Source organism: Eschrichtius robustus, chromosome 16 (assembly GCF_028021215.1).
Source record: "Eschrichtius robustus isolate mEscRob2 chromosome 16, mEscRob2.pri, whole genome shotgun sequence".
Taxonomy (NCBI): Eukaryota; Metazoa; Chordata; class Mammalia; order Artiodactyla; family Eschrichtiidae; genus Eschrichtius; species Eschrichtius robustus.
The window spans coordinates 45658684-45676251 of record NC_090839.1 but is presented as its reverse complement, the minus strand read 5'-3'; positions in this window follow the sequence as shown (position 1 = coordinate 45676251).

Here is a 17568-nt window from a genome sequence, read left to right as displayed (position 1 = left end):
CCCCTCCACCCTCTCCATACGCCACACGGTAACTGTCTGCCACGCCTCCACCATTGCTAGCCTGCCACCTAAATACTCCCGTGGCTCCTCACCGAGGCCTTGGTGGCTCGCCCCTCCCCCCGGGGGCCCCCTGCTCCCCTTGTCACCCGGAGGCCCCGCCGTCTACACACAGGCCGTCCTGCAGCTTCCTCGAGACAGCAGTTCGTCCACCACTGCACTGGCTCCTGGACAGTTTTGACAAAACTGTGACACGCCCCTCACAGACTTTTAAGATTACTTGTAACTTTTTCAGGCTAATATATAATCTCCTATATGTTATAAATACTAGGATTTTTAAATAAAACTCTTAGATCTCTTTAGAACGTATGCCGTAGAAAACAAGTTTTATAGCAATTTAGGACCCACCGTGATCGATGAAAATATACATGAGCAAAAATAATAATAATACACAAGCAATTTCCACCCCAACAGTCAGAAATTTTACCCCTTCTTCTTTCCTCCTTAAACACAGTTTCATTCCACTCCCCTCACAGAATTTTATCCTAATGGCATAGAATTTTATCCTTGAAAGTGCTTTATTATCATCCTCATAAAATTCTGCAACAGAAACATGTGGATAAATTGAAATTCTTTTATTTCCTCTGACCAAAAGGTCTAGGGACTTAAAATGTTTTTCTTGAGTTTTATTATAATTATTCTTGATATTATTGAGCAGGTGAAGACAATAGAGTAGAAATTTTGATAAGTCATTACATATAAAAAGTAAGGCTGTGCTGGGAGAGCTTCTCTAAAGGAGATGGAGGCTCTGCGGTTGTTTCTCGGTTTCGTGAGGAGCTGCCCCCTGTCTGCCCCCTAATCAAGAAGGGTCAGAAGGGGCAGCAGGACGGGTCCAAAGGGCCTTTGAGCCCCTTCTCCTGTGTTCCATATCAATGCAGATCCGCTTTGCTGGAGGTCCTGTAATTGTCTTCTCAGCTGGGGCCTCGCTGTGGATGGATGTTGCTTATTTCTGGAATTAGCAGGGCAGACACGGCATCCCTTTTACCCTCACCCTCCGTTTTCAGTGTTTTGCGTTACACCTATGAGCACCAAGGACCTGTATTCACGCCTCCTTACACCAGCATCGCCAGTCTTGGGACGCCTTCTGAGCTATAGCAGTTACATCTGCCTTTGACTTTGTTGGAAGCCAGGAATTGGAAACCACCCGCCTTAGAGAGAGATTTGTTACCCCAGCAGTAAAATCATCCTTACGCCTTCTCTGGAAAGTCTGCACAAAAGCCCCATTACAAGACTCCCAGGGGACCATCAGGCCTGCCCACTTGGTCCAACGCACTAAGAGAGAGAGTTAGACCTTATTTTATCGTAGGCTTAAATCTGTCTTCGTCAGGACCTTGAGGCTGAGGCTTAGCCAACCCAAGTGATGGCAACGCCACCCACAGGTGCTTAGAAAGCCAGGCACCGCGGCTTCAATCAGCTCAAGGAACTGCCAGACGGGACCCCTCCAGTGATGGTGTAAGATGTTTCTCAACGCAAACAAATGTGTGAATGTGCGTTTCAAGAAACAGTATAAAAACCACTGAGAAATAAATTGTGAAAGGTATCTTATAAGAAAGATTACTAACAGCAGTCAAGATTAAAATTATAACATCTGATCAGGGATTAATATCTAAAATATAGAGAGAACTAAAACTCAACAACAACAAAAAAAACTGATTCAAAAATAGGCAAAGGACTTGTATAGACATTTCTCCAAAGAAGATATATTAATGGCCAATAAGCACATGAAAAGATGCTCAACATCACTGATCATTAGGGAAATGCAAATCAAAACTGCAATGAGATACCACCTCACACGCATCAGAATGGCTATTATCAAAAAAAAAAAAAAAAAAACCAGAAAACAACAAGTGTTGACAAGGATGTAGAGAAATTGGAGTCCGTGTACACTTTGGTTGGAATGTGAAATGTACACCGTTGTGGAAAACAGTATAGACGTTCCTCAAAAAATTAAAAATAGAACTGTCATACGATTCAGCAATTCCACTTCTGGGTATATACCCAAAAGAACTGCAGTCTCTTAGACTCTCTAGAGATATTTGTACATCCATGTTCATAACAGCATAATCCATAAGAGCTAAACCATGGAAGCAACCTAAGTGTCCATCTACGGGTAAATGGATAAGCAAAATGTGGTCTGTACATACAATGACTATTATTCAGCCTTAAAAAAGAAGGAAATTCTGCCATATGCTGCAACATGGATGAATCTTGAGGACATTATGCTAAGTGAAATAAGTCAGTCACAAAAAGACAGACGGTATGATTTTACCTCTATGAGGTACCTATAGGCGTCAATATCCCAGACACAGAAAGTGAAATGGTGGTTGCCAGGGCCTGGGGGTGGGAGCTGGGGAGTTAGTGTTTAATGGGTGCAGAGTTTCAGGTTTACAAGATGAATAAAGTTCTGGAGACGGATGGTGGTGATGGTGGCACAATGTGAATGTACTTAATGCCCCTGAACCGTGCACTGAACAATGGTTAAGATGGTAAACTTTGTTATGTATATTTTACCGCAATAAAAAAGTAATGTCGGGCTTCCCTGGTGGCGCAGTGGTTAAGAATCTGCCTGCCAATGCAGGGGACACGGGTTCGAGCACTGGTCCAGGAAGATCCCACATGCTGCGGAGCAACTAAGCCCGTGCACCACAACTACTGAGCCTGCGCTCTAGAGCCCGCGAGCCACAACTACTGAAGCCTGCGAGCCACAACTACTGAAGCCCACATGCCTAGAGCCCGAGCTCCAAAACAAGAGAAGCCACCACAATGAGAAGCTCGCACACTGCAACAAAGAGTAGCCCCCGCTTGCCACAACTAGAGAAAGCCGCGTGCAGCAACAAAGACCCAATGCAGCCAAAAAAATAAATAATAAATAAATAAGTAAATTTATTAAAAAATAATAATGCGTATTTTAGGTATAATTTATAATATTTTGAAAGTATATTTAAAAACATTGTAAAAACTAATATAATCAATTCATATTTATTTTATAATAGATTGTGAAAATCAGCCTAAAGGCTGTTTCTCATTATTGGATTTGTCATTATGCAGTGTCATAATGTCATATGTAGGAAACATTATTATTTATGAAATAGGACATGTGATAAAAGCCTTGAGAATAATTAAGAATAATCTATTAAAATCATAAACAGCCTTATCTACTTTGAGACATAACGACCAAAGTTTATTTTTATATTTAAGAAAAAGAGAAGGTGAAAATGCTAAAAACCTAAGGGTTTGGTGGTTGCTTGCAATTTTATTTTTTGTTAATGAGAATAGGAATCAGTAAATTTAGTAACTATTTGTTTTGATAAAATGAGGATTGACTATAATTTGAATAAATATTTCACTCTATGATTTGAAAAAATGGGTTTCAGCTTCCTTTAGAATAATGCACACAAAATTGTAATCAGCCACAGATGTAGAGAACAAACGTATGGACACCAAGGGGGGAGAGCAGGGGGTGGGAGGTGGGTGGTGGGATGAACTGGGAGATTGGGATTGACATATATACACTAATATGTATAAAATAGATAACTAATAAGAACCTGCTGTATAAAAAATAAATAAAATAAAATTTTTTAAAAAATTGTAATCAGCAAGTTTTAGCTTGTGTTTACATTGAAAAAAATGGTTATCCCCACCCCAAATTCGAAATGCATTGAAAAACATAATCGTATTAAGCTGTAAGCATCACTGCTCTGGCTGTTCAAAGATACTTTTCTTTCTGGCCAAATGACATATCCAGATGACAAGCATTGCCAAATCAGGGAGAAAGCTGATACTTTTAAATTCATGAAAAAAATTGGTTTCAATGTTTCTTACCCACCTTCTCTCTGCTTCACGCCCACGGGACTGTCCCCCAAGAGCAATGCTGCCTTTGGCTGTAGTCTGCACCAGCCCCGCCCTCCGTTGCCTACATCTCTGGATGCAGACCCTCCCAGCACTTCTCCAGACCGAGAAGGTTTCATGTGGGAAGCGTCCCCGCGCTCACCTGCCATCTTCCGGCGGCCCTGCTTTCCAGAATAGGAGAGATGAGGGGTCAGTGGGCACCATTAGGGGGGAAAGGGACACGGGTCCTGCGTGTCCCCTGATTGACTAAGGAAGGAGGCCAACATGTGGACACTGAAGGTCTGGAAATCTCTCCCCTTGGTCTGTGTACCCCAGGGTGCAAGCGCCCAGGTGAGAATTCACATCTGCTGCTTATCTCCGAATTAACACTGAGTCCACATTTCCCTCCGGCCCATGACTTTCTCAGTATCTTACTCAAGGCCCAGGCAGCATCCAGGAACTCCTGAGTCACTGTGTATTAAGCCCCCACCTGCTAAGAAGCCAGGACAGCCCCGCCCACCATGGGCAGGTCTGGGCTTGGGGCCCGGGGCCCCCCAGCTCTGGGAAAGAGAGGTGGGCACACCCCCACCTGGCAGGGCAAGCTCTGAGCCCACAAACAGCCTGGATCTCCAGGCCTCGAGTCTCCGTCTCTGGGGAGGCCAGGTGAGTACCCTCCCCCTCCGTGAAGGCCACTCAGTGCCCCAGAAATCCTCTTGCCGCTAAGCAGCTCCAAGCCTGTCAAACTGGAGTCTTCTCGTTAATCACTCACAGACTTTCATCTCCGCTGGTATTTGCTATCCGTTCACTGAATACTTAGATATAATTAATAACCTCATGCACTAGCATCATCACAACATTATGGGTGTCAGGAGCATATAAGTTAATTAGAGGTTAATGTTTTTTGGCTCCAAATCAGATGCTTAAGTTGCGTGTTGGGGAAGCATGAACTGTGTCCCTTTAATTAATTTTGCAGTGTTTCTGGGGTCTGGAAAAGCAGATTAAAAAATCTACTGACGTCTTGGGATTTGGTGGTTTAAGAGAAGTTCCCAGAAAACCACACCAATGTTGTGTATCAACATTTACTGAAAAACCTGCCTTTTATGGGACTACATGTAAGCCACCTTTGGGGACACAAAAATGAGTCAGATGCAGACCCCGACTTTATGCCTGCAGCCAGGAAGGTAAAATCGGCCAGCACATGGGTCCCTGCGGTAGGAAGTAGAGAGACAATGGCCGTGGCCAGGGGGCTGAGCTGCTCCAGATTCACGGTGCATGTAATCAGGGGATGGTGGCTCTTTTACCAAGGTGACCCTTTAATAAACCACTAAATTCCTGTAATGAAATTTTCAGGTCAGGAAAAGAAACTCTTTGTCAAGGCATTAATCATGATTTCGGACTTAGAAAACACGGCTCTTAAGGGGATAAATGATAGACACAGGCTGTGGGAATTGCAGGGAAGATGAGGAGGTCTCTGCTTGAACATGTTAGAACTATTTTGATTGCAAGCGAGGGCTCCCCAATTCGAGTTGGCTTAAACAGAAAGAAAGCAAAGGTGCTACTGGCACATAGCACTGAAAACTCCAGGAGTGGATATCAGGCATGGCTGCCTCCAGGAACCCAGTGTCACTGGGAAGCTCTTCTTGTGTTCTCCCCTTTTTGGATGGGGGAGGGTTATGATTCCCTCTGTGTTGGCATTTTCGCAGCCAGGCTCTCCCCACGTATGGCCAAATGACCAGGTTTAACTCTCTGCCCCCTTAGCTACTCCAGGGACAACAATGGTGGCAGGGATGCTGAAAGAGCTGACATCTATTCAGTGGTCAGGGTATGCTGGGCAGCAACCTAGCTGCTGTGTGTATTGACTCCTTTAATCTTCAACTCTTGGAAGGGAAGGGGGGCAGGTAATGGGGTGATTAAGAATCTGGGTTTAGAGCCAGACCCTTGGGTTATATTCCGGGTCTTCCTCTCATATATGTTTGAATTTGAATCGTGACTTAACATCCAAGCCTCAGCTTCATCATCTACACAGTTAATGCCTTGTTTAGAGAGCTGTCTGGTGGGGCCAGATGAGGCCACCTCGGCCAGTTCTGTGACCCAGGCTGGCCCATGTGTACTTAACAAATATTGGCTATTCGCTTTACCAGTTATTTGTAGCAATGATGACAGGGATCATGTGTCCACAGCAGCAATCAGCTCAGACTTTTAAAATCAGGCCCCGTGTCAAATCTTCCATTTAGCTGTCCCAGAAATTTTAACCCAATATTTTGAAATCCAAACAGCATCCTTCAGACAGAACTTTGAACTGGGGAACCACACAAAAACCTTTATAAGACATGTTGCAGGGCTGGGGTCAGGACCCCGGCAATAAAGTCACGTTCCTTGGGGCAGACACCGCAGCTGACCACCTGCTGTTACAGCAGATATTCGGGAAGCCGCTTGGGGAGGGCAACAGCCTCTCTGAGCAGGTGAGGAAGGAGCCCAGCCCCGGGTCCCTGACTGCGAGGGCGCTGAGCCCGAATCCTAATGCCGCAAGGCCAGAGGATGAGACACAGCCCGAAAGCTCCCGTTCTCAGTGAACACAAAGCAACCGCGCTGGTTCCCCAGTCGTGGCCCCGCTGTGCCACCCCATCCTCATCTCGCGAGTATAGTGAGGGTGATACTGCCTATTTTCTCTGCTAATTTTCCTGGGAGAGCGCTTCCTCGCCACAAAATGACAATTTAATGGCTGTGCCTAAGGGAGAGAAGCAGCGGCACAGCCAGATGCAGGCAGGTCACAGGCCCTGTACAGATTCCGCCATTCACATTGCAATGCGCAGGCTGGGGCACTGGGGTGAGACAAGTACAGGAATATTCGTGTCCCAGGAAAGAGAGATACTGATAAAATGTGTCTGGCTGCACGTGGAAGCAAGCGTGCTTTATTCACATTAATGCACTGAAATGTACACCGGCCAGCACACTTAAGCCCGGCTATCCCTCGGCTGCCATCCCCAGACAGTCACTGCCCAGACAGGCAGCTGGCTGCTCCAAAAGGCTGCAGATCAGCAGGCAGACGGCACTTGGGCACCATCTCGAAAGATAATTGGACATTTGCTTAGTGGCCTCAATTTCTATTTCTAGCTCATGGATGCTTTTTCTGGTTTTTTCCTCTGCTGAGAGACAACAAGAGCTCCCCTGAGCGACAGCAGGGCAGCTCGTGACGGCCACACCAACACCAGCCACCTGGAGTGCTGCAGGGAAGGGTTCTGAGGCCACCCGAGCGGCAAGAAAATAGAGTGAAAAATTAGCAAACCCCCCCGGGCTGGGGCCTGGCGGTCTGGTGAGGCGGGCATGGGGGTGTCCATCCACCAGCCGGGGTCCGGGGTCCGAGGTCCGAAGGGCAGCATCATTAGGCTCTGGCCTGGCATCAGAGCCCCTGGCTCAGCCCCAGGCTTCTCCCAGTGCGGCCTCCGCTGGCCTTTTCAGCTGCCACTCCTGGACTCTCTGAGGACCCCTCGGGTTTCCTGCAGCCGCCCCCGCCCCGCGTGTGGGCCGGGTGGGTGGGGGGTGCTGGTCTACATGGAGCACCTCACGCCTCCCACCCCTCGGCCCCCACGCTCCTGGGGAAATGTCGTGCCCTTGGCTGATCAAATAAGAAATCTGACCTGACTCTGCCTTGCGTGGGTGCGGGTGTGAGAGCGCGGTGGGCAGAGGGCGCTCCCGCCCCCGGGACTCCCCCTCGGCTCGAATGCAGCGAAAGCGCCCCTTGCTTCCCCGAGATGAAGGGACCACCAGGACCCTGCCCTTCCCCCCACCCCCGGACTCCACGAGCAGGGACGCCAGGGTCACGGTACCCGTGTCAACTCCATCCGTGAGCGGTGCCCGCGAGCCGCTGATTCTCAAGGGTTCCTTCCGTCCTGCGGGTTGACTGCTTCCCAACCAGTCCCCGTCGGCGTCCTTCTAGAGCCACGTGTAAGCAGCAACGCGCCAGATGCCCCCCGACTGGGGGCTCCCGACCGTGGAGCTGGGTCTCAGCTGCCGCGGGGGCCTCTGTCCCTCGCCGCCCTGCCCTCCCCAGGTTCCCTGCAGCTGCCGGGCTGGAAGGCACGGCCATGCGGGGGGAAGGGGGGTTAGGGTCAGGGGCGTCTGATGCCCAGACTCACAGCTCTTTGAAGACGCAGAGGCAGGACGGTAACTGGAGCCACGGGCAATGGGACGTGGGGCACCTGCCCCTCCACCGTGGGTCCTAAGGCCTCTCTGAGGGGCTGACACACCCAGTGCTCAGGCCCTCACCTTTGCTCCCCTTTCCCTCCCCACCCCCACTGCCTCGTATCCCTGGGATCACACCCCCAACCCCCATAAAAGGTGAGAGCAGGCTCTGTATGTCTCAGGCACTGCCTTCCGGGGAGACTCGGCCAGGATGGACGAACCAGGAGGCTGACCTCACACTGGTCATCCCGCTCCCGTCAGGAGCAGGGGCTGTGACAGCCTGGCAACCCTGTCCCTGGCCTGCTCTCTGCACTGGAAACAAAGGACAGGGCTGTACAAAGGCAAACCTCTCCTGCTAGGATAACATACGGCCTGCCCCCTCCATTTCTCCAGAACCCATTGTTCCCCCACCCCAGGAATTCCAGTCCACACCAGTTCAGGGTCCAGCAAAGAAGCTGCCCAAAACCCCAGGAAAGAGGAGACAGGTTTGGAAAGGAGTTGATGAAATGGAATTTAGATCATTCATTTGAATGTTAAATCACGAAATTGCAAAGAACTCTGGTTATTTTTATGACATACCTTGGGAGCTGAATATTTTGACATATTAATCAGTTCTCCAAAATGGCATTTACATCAAAATTTTGGTTACTTTTGTTGAGTTTCTGCCTTGGCTGTTACAGTTTATCTCCTCCAGGCTGGGTGAGGGGAGGATGCCGTGGATGACTTGGGGCCCATCTCCTGGCTTCCTGCGGCAGCCCCACCCCATGAATGGGAGAAATTGTCCATACCCTGGAGGAGTTCCTTGGAAAAGTTTCCAAAAATTCTGGTTGTTCACACCTTGGGGCTCACAGTAACGCCCAGCATCCCCTGCAGCTGTGGAACAGGAGTGACACTTTCCGAGGCTGATGGAGGGGGCCGCCTGGTCGCCTGGAGGTGGCCCGGCCTCGGCAGGGCCGGCAGGACCTGCTGCCATGTTCCCGCCACAGCGCACATTGCCGGGGGAAATGAAGGTCGCCCACCAGTGTTCTCCTGTCACAAGAAGCCAGCCAGGCTGCCACCGTGTGCAGCAGCCACAAGAAAAGCTCACGCGGTCACGTTCAGAGGGGTCCATGGATCGTGTGCCTCTGTTTCCCACTCAAGTTCAGAACCAACAGAGTCACACTAATTACCAATTTCAAAACCAATTGAGACACATCAACTGCCAATCTAGTCGTCAGAAACCAGCACCACCCATCCTGGAGATGCAGCCAAGGTGCAAGGTGCGCGGACAAGCTTCCGCGTCCTGAGCCTTGGAAGAGGCCCTTCACCACCAGTGACCGGAGCGCTGAGCGCACAGCCCTCGGCCTGGGCAGGGTGCCCTGTGCTTACCAGCCGCTCCCTGCGGGGAAGCACAGCCCTAAAACCAAGGCAAGAAGGGGCCGGATTCCTTCTCCCTACACTGTCCAACCCCATAAAGCGCCCCTCATCACCGGGGGAGGAAGGAGCAAGGGGGAAATGAGAGGCCAGAGGTGTTCCTTTCCTGGACGGAAACGTCCCAAGTGAGGGGCGAGGGTCCCACCAAAGAGCCCGTTTCGCAAGGTTCTACTTCTAAACAACCTCTGCTCACGCCACTCAAACCGGATCGCTCTCTGTGGCCTAAAGCAAAATTCCCTAAGGTACTTCCCTCGGGAGAACCTGTGTGCACAGTGAGGTGACCGAGTGTGTGTACTTAACCAAGTCCCCGTGCCTGGGGACAGCGCGTGAGAGCCACCACCCGCCCCCAGCAGACCGCAGCTCGGCGCAGAGACGGGGGTGCTGAGGGCTCACAGTTCACACTGGCCCAGTTCACACTCCCAAGTGTGAGGCCGGCAAGGAGCACAAAGGGCTCCTCACTCTGTGAGGACGGGCTGTCTTCCCAGCGCCCACCTGCGTGGCGGAGGGGCCCTCAACCCGAGGCCACGGTCACGGCCTTGTGCGCGTGCACGGAGCCACGAGGGTGATGCTTACGGTGCCCGGCTTTGCTGTCAGACCCTGAAGAACACACCACCCGGGCTGGGTCTCCCCAGAACCAGACCCTGAGGCAGGACGTCAGTGCAAGAGGCTTGTTTGGGAAGACACACCAGAGACGCAGCCGGAGCAGATGGGAGGCGGGACGGGGAGGACACCAGCCCACCAGGCTGTGGCACTGAGTGGTCAGGGAAGGGACGTGGGTGGCCTCATGCTTCCTGGCCCTGTTCTGCAGGGGAGGTTGGGCAACATAGCAGTCACTCTCCTGGGCAAAGCAGCCATTCCCACCACGCTCACCACGGCCAGGGCAGGACCCCGTCCAGACCCGCCACCCAGAGCACCACCGTCCACTGCCCTGAACTCTCAGCCGCTGTTTCCCCCCACACGTCTGCCCGTACCAGGACCACGGAACACGGAGCCGGGGAGCCGTCTGCATTTGCTGTTGCTCTGCCTGGACGCCGCCCTTGTCCCTCCCCCATCCTCCCTCCCCCATCCTCCCTCCCTCCATCATCAATTCTTATCTCCTTCCTTATTCTTCTCCCTAGAACTCACCAGTTCCCAACAACCTGTACCCTGTTCTTATTTGTCTTGTCCACAGTCTTCCTCCTTTCTCACTGGGATGAAACTCTTCATAGACAAGGATTTTTGTCCATTTATCTCACCACTTTCTCCCCCAGCACCCAGAAAATTTCCTAGCACACAGGAGCGATCCAACATATATTTGCATGAATGGATGAACTAGATCCAAACAAAAGAAGGCAGCTGAATTTGCACATTGTCAAAGGCCAACTCTTTAACCCAAAGGAGGAAACCACAGGGATGCGTTTCAACGCCAGCCGCAGCCCAGCGAAGGCGTGTCGCGTCCCAGCCTCTGAGGGTCTCTCCGTGCGCAGCGCGGGATGAACAAGCCCTTGCCTCAGAAACACCCACAGCCTCGGTCCCCAGCCCAGCGGTGGGGAGAGCCCCTCACCTCTGGGCTCCAGCCACCACCCTCATCCACAAGGGAGTCAGGCAAAGCCTTCTTCTCCAAACTGCTTCCAGGAGCCCCGGGGTCTATGGAGCTCCTCTGCAGGGAGTGTCCAGACATCCTGCCCTCAAGCCCCTGTCATCACTGAAGGAGCAGGAACGGAACCACTAGTGAGGACGGCTGCACCCATCACACGCTGTACACCTGAGGGCACGTCACAGGTCCCCTGGAAGCCCCACAACAACCCTGTGGTTTGGGGACAATTAGCACCCCACTTGCTCATGAGAATAAGGTCTCAAGAGTCTTACTCAACATCCCAAATGCAAGGCGAGCTGGCCTTGCATCCACTCCTGTTGGACCCCAGGGCCGACGCCTGTGACCATCAGGACCCTCCATGCCCCGCTGGGCCCCTGACTGGCCCATGGGGCCTGGAGTCCAGCACGGCACTGGCCCTACCAGGGACTCTGCTCTGGGGTCTGTTCCCGCCCTGCCTCGGACGGGCCACAGCGTCTGCGATCCCTGCCGGGGGCATGGACACCCCCCTAACCTCTCCCCGCGTGAGAGCTGGTGCACCCACCCAGGGCTGAGCATGACACCTGAAGGGCAGCCAGGCACATGCCCTCAGATCATGGTTTCTCCAGGTGGACAATTCCCCCCTTTGAGATGTGACAGAGCCCAGGGCAGCTGTGCAGCTCCCATCCCAGTGAAGGGACAGATGTGGGGAGTAACATGTGCATCTCTGTGGATTTGAACTTCAGGAATTCAGTTGCTCCAGGGTTTACACCAAACATAGGCTTCTTGGGTGCAGTTGTTTACGCTGGCACTTTTGTAACGAACCATGGAGCTCCGCCACAGGCTGGCTTCTAGCTGCCACCCCTCTCCCCGCTGCAGAAAAGACAGAAACGTCCAGAGGCCCTAGGGTGGCTTCTGAGCCCCAGCCCAGCCTGGCCACTTCCCACCCAGGGGCCTCTGCTCTGTGCCATGTACCCCTGGCCTTGCTCGTCCTGGGATGAACCGGGGATGCCCTCCCTGCTCCCAGCTCTCACCCCCGCCCCACCCCGTTCCAGTTGCCAGTGCAGTGCAGCAGCCATCCAGGAATTAATGGTGGGAAGCACTGCTTCATCATGCTTCACACCATTAATTTCAGTATGGCTGCTGTGCTGCATTAGTAACTGGACTTCAGAAAGGGCACAGCAGGGACCGTTGTCTCTGCCCTACAACGTCTGGGGCTCCTGACCCCAGGGGGCCGAGAGACATAGGTGCTGGCGGTGGAGTCTGGCTGACATGAGCTACAGAGGTAAGGGAAGGCCCCTGGCAACATTTGCTATGATGTGAGTCCTCAAACCTAAATCACAGACCGCGTGCATCGCATCGACGAGACGTGAGAAGGATGGAAGGACCGTCACAGCCGCGAGTTATAGAGCAGCTGGTGGTGGGGAAGTATATCAGCCAGAGTTCAGTGCTGGTAAGAATTGCTCCGACCCAGAGAATTCACTGGAAGGTATCAGAAGCCCATAGGTCCAGGAGCGAGGCTGGGGACAGGCCCCCCGGGGACGAGGAGAGAAATGAATACTCACTGCAGTGGGTGATCTCTCCCGGCTGCCATCACTGGGGTGGATATAGCAGCCACTGTTGACTCGAGATGCAAACACTGCGGAGGGAATACCTGGCGGCTCGGCCTGAACTGGCTCCTACCCTGGCCCCTTGGAGAAAATGTAATTCCTGAAAAGGACACCAGGCTGTGAGAGGACAGGAAAAGGGATGCAAGTGCACGCAGTGAGATGAGACGGAAAGAATTCCCGCTGGATTCCAGCTCCATTCTCCCGGCCCCACACCCCCCAGACACACCACCACCTCCCACGCGCTGGGCCCAGGCCACCTCTCAGTGGAAAGATCTCGGGTTCTCTTCCCCCACGAAGCACCTAAACACTTGTGGGCAAATATCCGAATACCAAACTAGTGCTTGGTGTCTCTCTCCTCTGAAAGGAACAAAGCAGTTCCTGCAATGTTTGTGCTTACAAAGTGTAATACAGTCTTTGTTTACTGAGGTATTTAAAGATTGCTAATTTCCTCCAGGCTCCTAACAGTGTGAATTCTTTTACTGCTTTAAGTAGTTTATAATGTATTATTTTAGATTTTCAGTACCCGTATTTATTCAGCAGTTAAGGCCGTTATTGCTGCCAAGTGATTTTGAAACATGAGTGCAGAAGGCTAGAACAATGCAGTGCTTGTGCTTGTCCTATTAAAGGGGAATCCAGATCACGTGGCTTTATCCCAATCCTCTAGTCCCTGAGTCCCCCAGTTAACTCGAAGCACAGACAATATACTTTTTTCCCGTCTAAATAGACTCTGCTCCGTATTAATTCCCAAAGGTTTTACACCGGTCACCATGTTCCCAAATTGTCCCATGAAAACGATGGCACCTAGGGTGCCCTGGCCACAAACCCCAGCTCTCCTGGCTCCTGGCACATCCACAGCTTCCCCTGTGGGCCCTGGAGACTCTGCCTGAGGGCTTTCCTATTGTGGGGTCCGGCAGGAAGGGACAGAGGGTGGATCCCCAGACGGAGCCCTTAGCCGACTAGAAATGGGGATCGGAGGGAGACAGCCCAGCTTCTGGGCCCCTCAGTCCCTGGGCTGGGACAGCTCTGGCAGAAGGGAAAGTCAGCTCAGGAAGCCAGTGGCTCCAGCAGGAATCCACAAAAATCTTCAACCCGCGTTTTAGGTATTTCACAAGGACATCTTAGATCAAAGGGTACAGGAAAGTGCTGCCAGGTCCCGTCACAAGTCCCTCCAGGGGCAGGAGTGAGGAGTACACCGATGGGCCGATGCCTTGCTGTCCCCTCCCTCACTTTCCATCCCTCCATCCCAGCCGGCGGGTCCTGGTGTCAGGACCCACCACCCACCCATGGCCTTTGTTCTTGAGGCTCCTGGAAGGAAAAAAAAAGAAAATTCCGCTCAATCCCCACCATAACCTGTCCTTGCAGGAGCATAAAAATAACTGATTGCTTATTTTAAACACCTGACCAATCTACTGCGGCAGCAACTCAGAAAATCTGATAAGGTGATAATGGAAAATGTGTCACGCATGAATACCCATTTTAAAAACACACCTATGTCACACTTCCCATAAAGGTCAAAATTAATGTTATGTTGAAAACATTTTTCAAAGTACAATTATCTTGACTCGTGAAGCAAACCAAATTCCTATTTGGTTTACAGTCTCGGTTTTAAGCCACACACATTTCACCAAGAGGGCCTCACCCATCAGACTGAAGGCTGAGTTAACGCAATATTACAGGACCTTGTATCCCCCAGCCGCTGTCCTGGTCCCCGCTCAGCTGCCTCACCCTCCAGGGAGAAACTGGTGCCCCTCCTCCGCCCGGCCCCACGTGTCCCCTCCACGCTGGGCTCCGGAGCCCCTGGCCTAGGAGCCGCTGGCCACACGTCCTGCAGCAGCAAGGGGTCCCCACGGCACCGCAGGCCCACAGATGGGGGCTCGGCCACTGACAGGGGTCCAGCCAGGGGACTGTCTTTCAGAGACGGACAGGACGTACTTCCCTCTGAAATGGTGCTCGGGGTCTGCAATGGGGGAGCTGGTGAAGAAAGTAAGGACTGTTTTACCCTCTCTGGTCTCTAAAATTCAAGTAAAACAAACGGGCAATGAGCCCAAAGGCATAAGAAATTGTGGATTCCCTTCTTGAGAGAAGAGCCAGCAGAGATAAACCAGGAAGACGGGGAGTGAAGGACGATCTGGACATCTGGCCCTAGGGACCTTCCTGTGCCAGGTAAGTGGAGGAGAGAAGACTGCAGGACACCCCTGGAGCCTAGAACTCGGTGGTTAAACGCAGGTGGGTATCAACACAGGCGGCCCAGGGATTCTGAAGACCAGCCCCCCCCCCCCCCCGGCATCCAGACCCTTGGGTTCAGGGACTCTGTCCTCTGCTGTCCCCCAGTGTCTGGAACAGTGCCTGCAACAGAGCAGACATGCCAGAGGTAGTTGCTGAATAAGGAGCCAACAGAAGCAGCCGACCCTACAGGAGCGAGCCTTCTGCCTGCCGTGGAATGAGTAGGAGACAATTCTGGGGCGCACGCCCCCTGCCACCGGCACGTACGGGTGGAGAAAAGTTAGACAAGTCACCTCGGATCCATTAGGGACATAACAACCTGCTTCATGGCACTATTGTTAACCTCAGTGTGGATTGTCCCTGGAAAAGCTGTCATAAACCCTAACATGTTGTGCAAATGAGCTGGTGACGATGACGGAAAAGGCACAGCAGGTGTTTCAAGCGGATTTCAAACAAATAAAGGCTAAAGTCCAAAAAGACAGAGACAGGACAGATTTCGATGTAGGGAAGGTTCAGGGGAAAGACCAGACCCTGTATTCAGGAAGAGCCAGGCTCCACGCCAGCACATGGCTGCCCCCTCAGGACAGTATGTCTCTGGAGGTCCAATGTCCCATTTCAAGTGAACCTGCCAAGTAATCAGATAATCGTTCGGTGGAGTAAAAGCCAGACTGGCATTGATAAGGCTGGTGTCTGTCACCGTCTCACAGGGCAACCAGTGATGTGCTTTGCTGAGCCTCTTGTGCCTCTGGTTCGTCGGTGCAAAGGGAGAGGAGGAAATGAGCTCGGTGCTTTTCTAACGTTATCGTAGCAGAACTACGTTTTCAAGCAAAGCCCTGCATGCACTGAAGTCAAAACGACTTGTCCACGGCAGGCACACCTGTAGGAATTGTAAATGGGCACCTCTGATAAAGTGAAAGCTCTCCCCCACCCACCCTAGCCCAGCCCCTTCGGTGTCGCCTTCCCAGGACCCGGGAACACATCCGAAATGCCCGCGCGAGATGACCCTCGGGGGTGCTTTCCTGCTGCAGAAAATCTGGGCATATGTGACCCCAATCAGCAGTCTTCCCATCTGCCAGTCTGTCCTCTCCCCCCAGACACAGTCCTCGATTTCTTTGGAAATATGTCTTTTACTGCCCTTGTTTGAACGAGACGGCCTGAATGTACGTGCAAAATCAAAGGTTAATGATAAAACCTCTCCGGAAAACATGCTGCTTGAACGGCCACGAGCCCCGGCTCCAGTGACTGCATAGATCCTTGTTGGGTTTTCCTTTTGAAATCACACATGGTGCAGCCACAGGAGCCCAGGGCTGGCCGCCTCCCAACCCAGAAACGATTCCAACCATCTGCTAATGCCACCTGGCTATGGGGGCTTCCAGAAACACGTGCTCTGGGTCGTGACCAACATGCAATAAGGTCCTTCTACTGGACAAACACCCACTGGTGGTTTGTTTGTAAAGGAGCAGGTAAGTGTCAGTTTGGGGCGCCTTACAGGGGGATGAAGCATCCCTGCCCTTTATTGTTATTACTAAGACATCATCCACCTAAATCTTTGTACCTGCTATTGGTTTATCTTCCCCAAGAATCAAGTATGAGCATCAATCAACTCAGCCTTGGGGACCATCCTCACAGTTGTCCACTAGCCTGCGTCACTGTGGCAGGTGAGGTGGATGGGCAATAATTAGATAAGAGATGACCAGCGTCTCCCTAGAGAAGACCAGGGTCACCTCGTTACTGTGCTCCCGTGGCCAAAGACAGGTGGCACCCAGGCCAGACAGATCTCCCCGTGGGGTCAGCCCACATTGGCAGCCTCTCCCCTCCCACCCGCCTCCCCCCCACTCCCTGCCAGCCTCACCTGGGAGCACTTCCTTAGAAATCACCTGCCCATGAACCATCTCAGGGTCTGGTTCCGGGGCCTCCTCTCTCCTCAGCCACTGAGGGTCAGCCTGGGCTGACGAAGCTTATGGAGACTTCCAGAGACTGTATCTGCGTTAGGGGCGTTGCACCCATGGACAGACACAGGTATAAATCCTCTCCCTTACGTTTGGCCCTGCTGGTTATGGGGACAAGCTTTTCTGTCCAAAGAGTAGCAGCAGCTGTCTTGTCATCTTTATCAGCCCCGGGAAATTCCAGTGCGTTCCCTCCAGCGAGGGTCACATGGCAGACATAGGACAGAGGCAGAGGGTGGACAGGGTATCCAGGTCAGCCTGAGAGATGTGACTAGTCAACGGCCATCCCAAGAGTAAGGGTGGAAATCAGGATGGGCGCAGGGCAGGAACACTTGGTTTACTGGAGAAGCAAGCCTCATCTCATCTTATTTGGGTCCTTAGGGCAGGGTGCTGCATTGTCCTGCCCCCCAGGGGTTTTCTAGGTCACCAGAATACCCAGAGGGCTGGTTAAAACACAGATTGGGAGACCTCAGCCCAGAGCCTCTGATCCAGCAAGTCTGGGATGGGCTCCAAGAATCTGCATTTCTAACACATATCCAGGTGATGCTGAAGCTGTTCTGGGGACCCTACTTTGAGAACCTCTGGGCTACACCAGACTCTCTTGTAGACCCCACCTGGAGTACCGTTCATCGCAGCCCATGACTCTTATCATCTGCTCAATCCTCAGGCCTCCTGAGCAGAGCAGAAATTCCTGGGTGTTTAACACAGGTCTCCATCCTTAGGAGGACATACTCTACTGAGTGAGTGAATGGCCTCA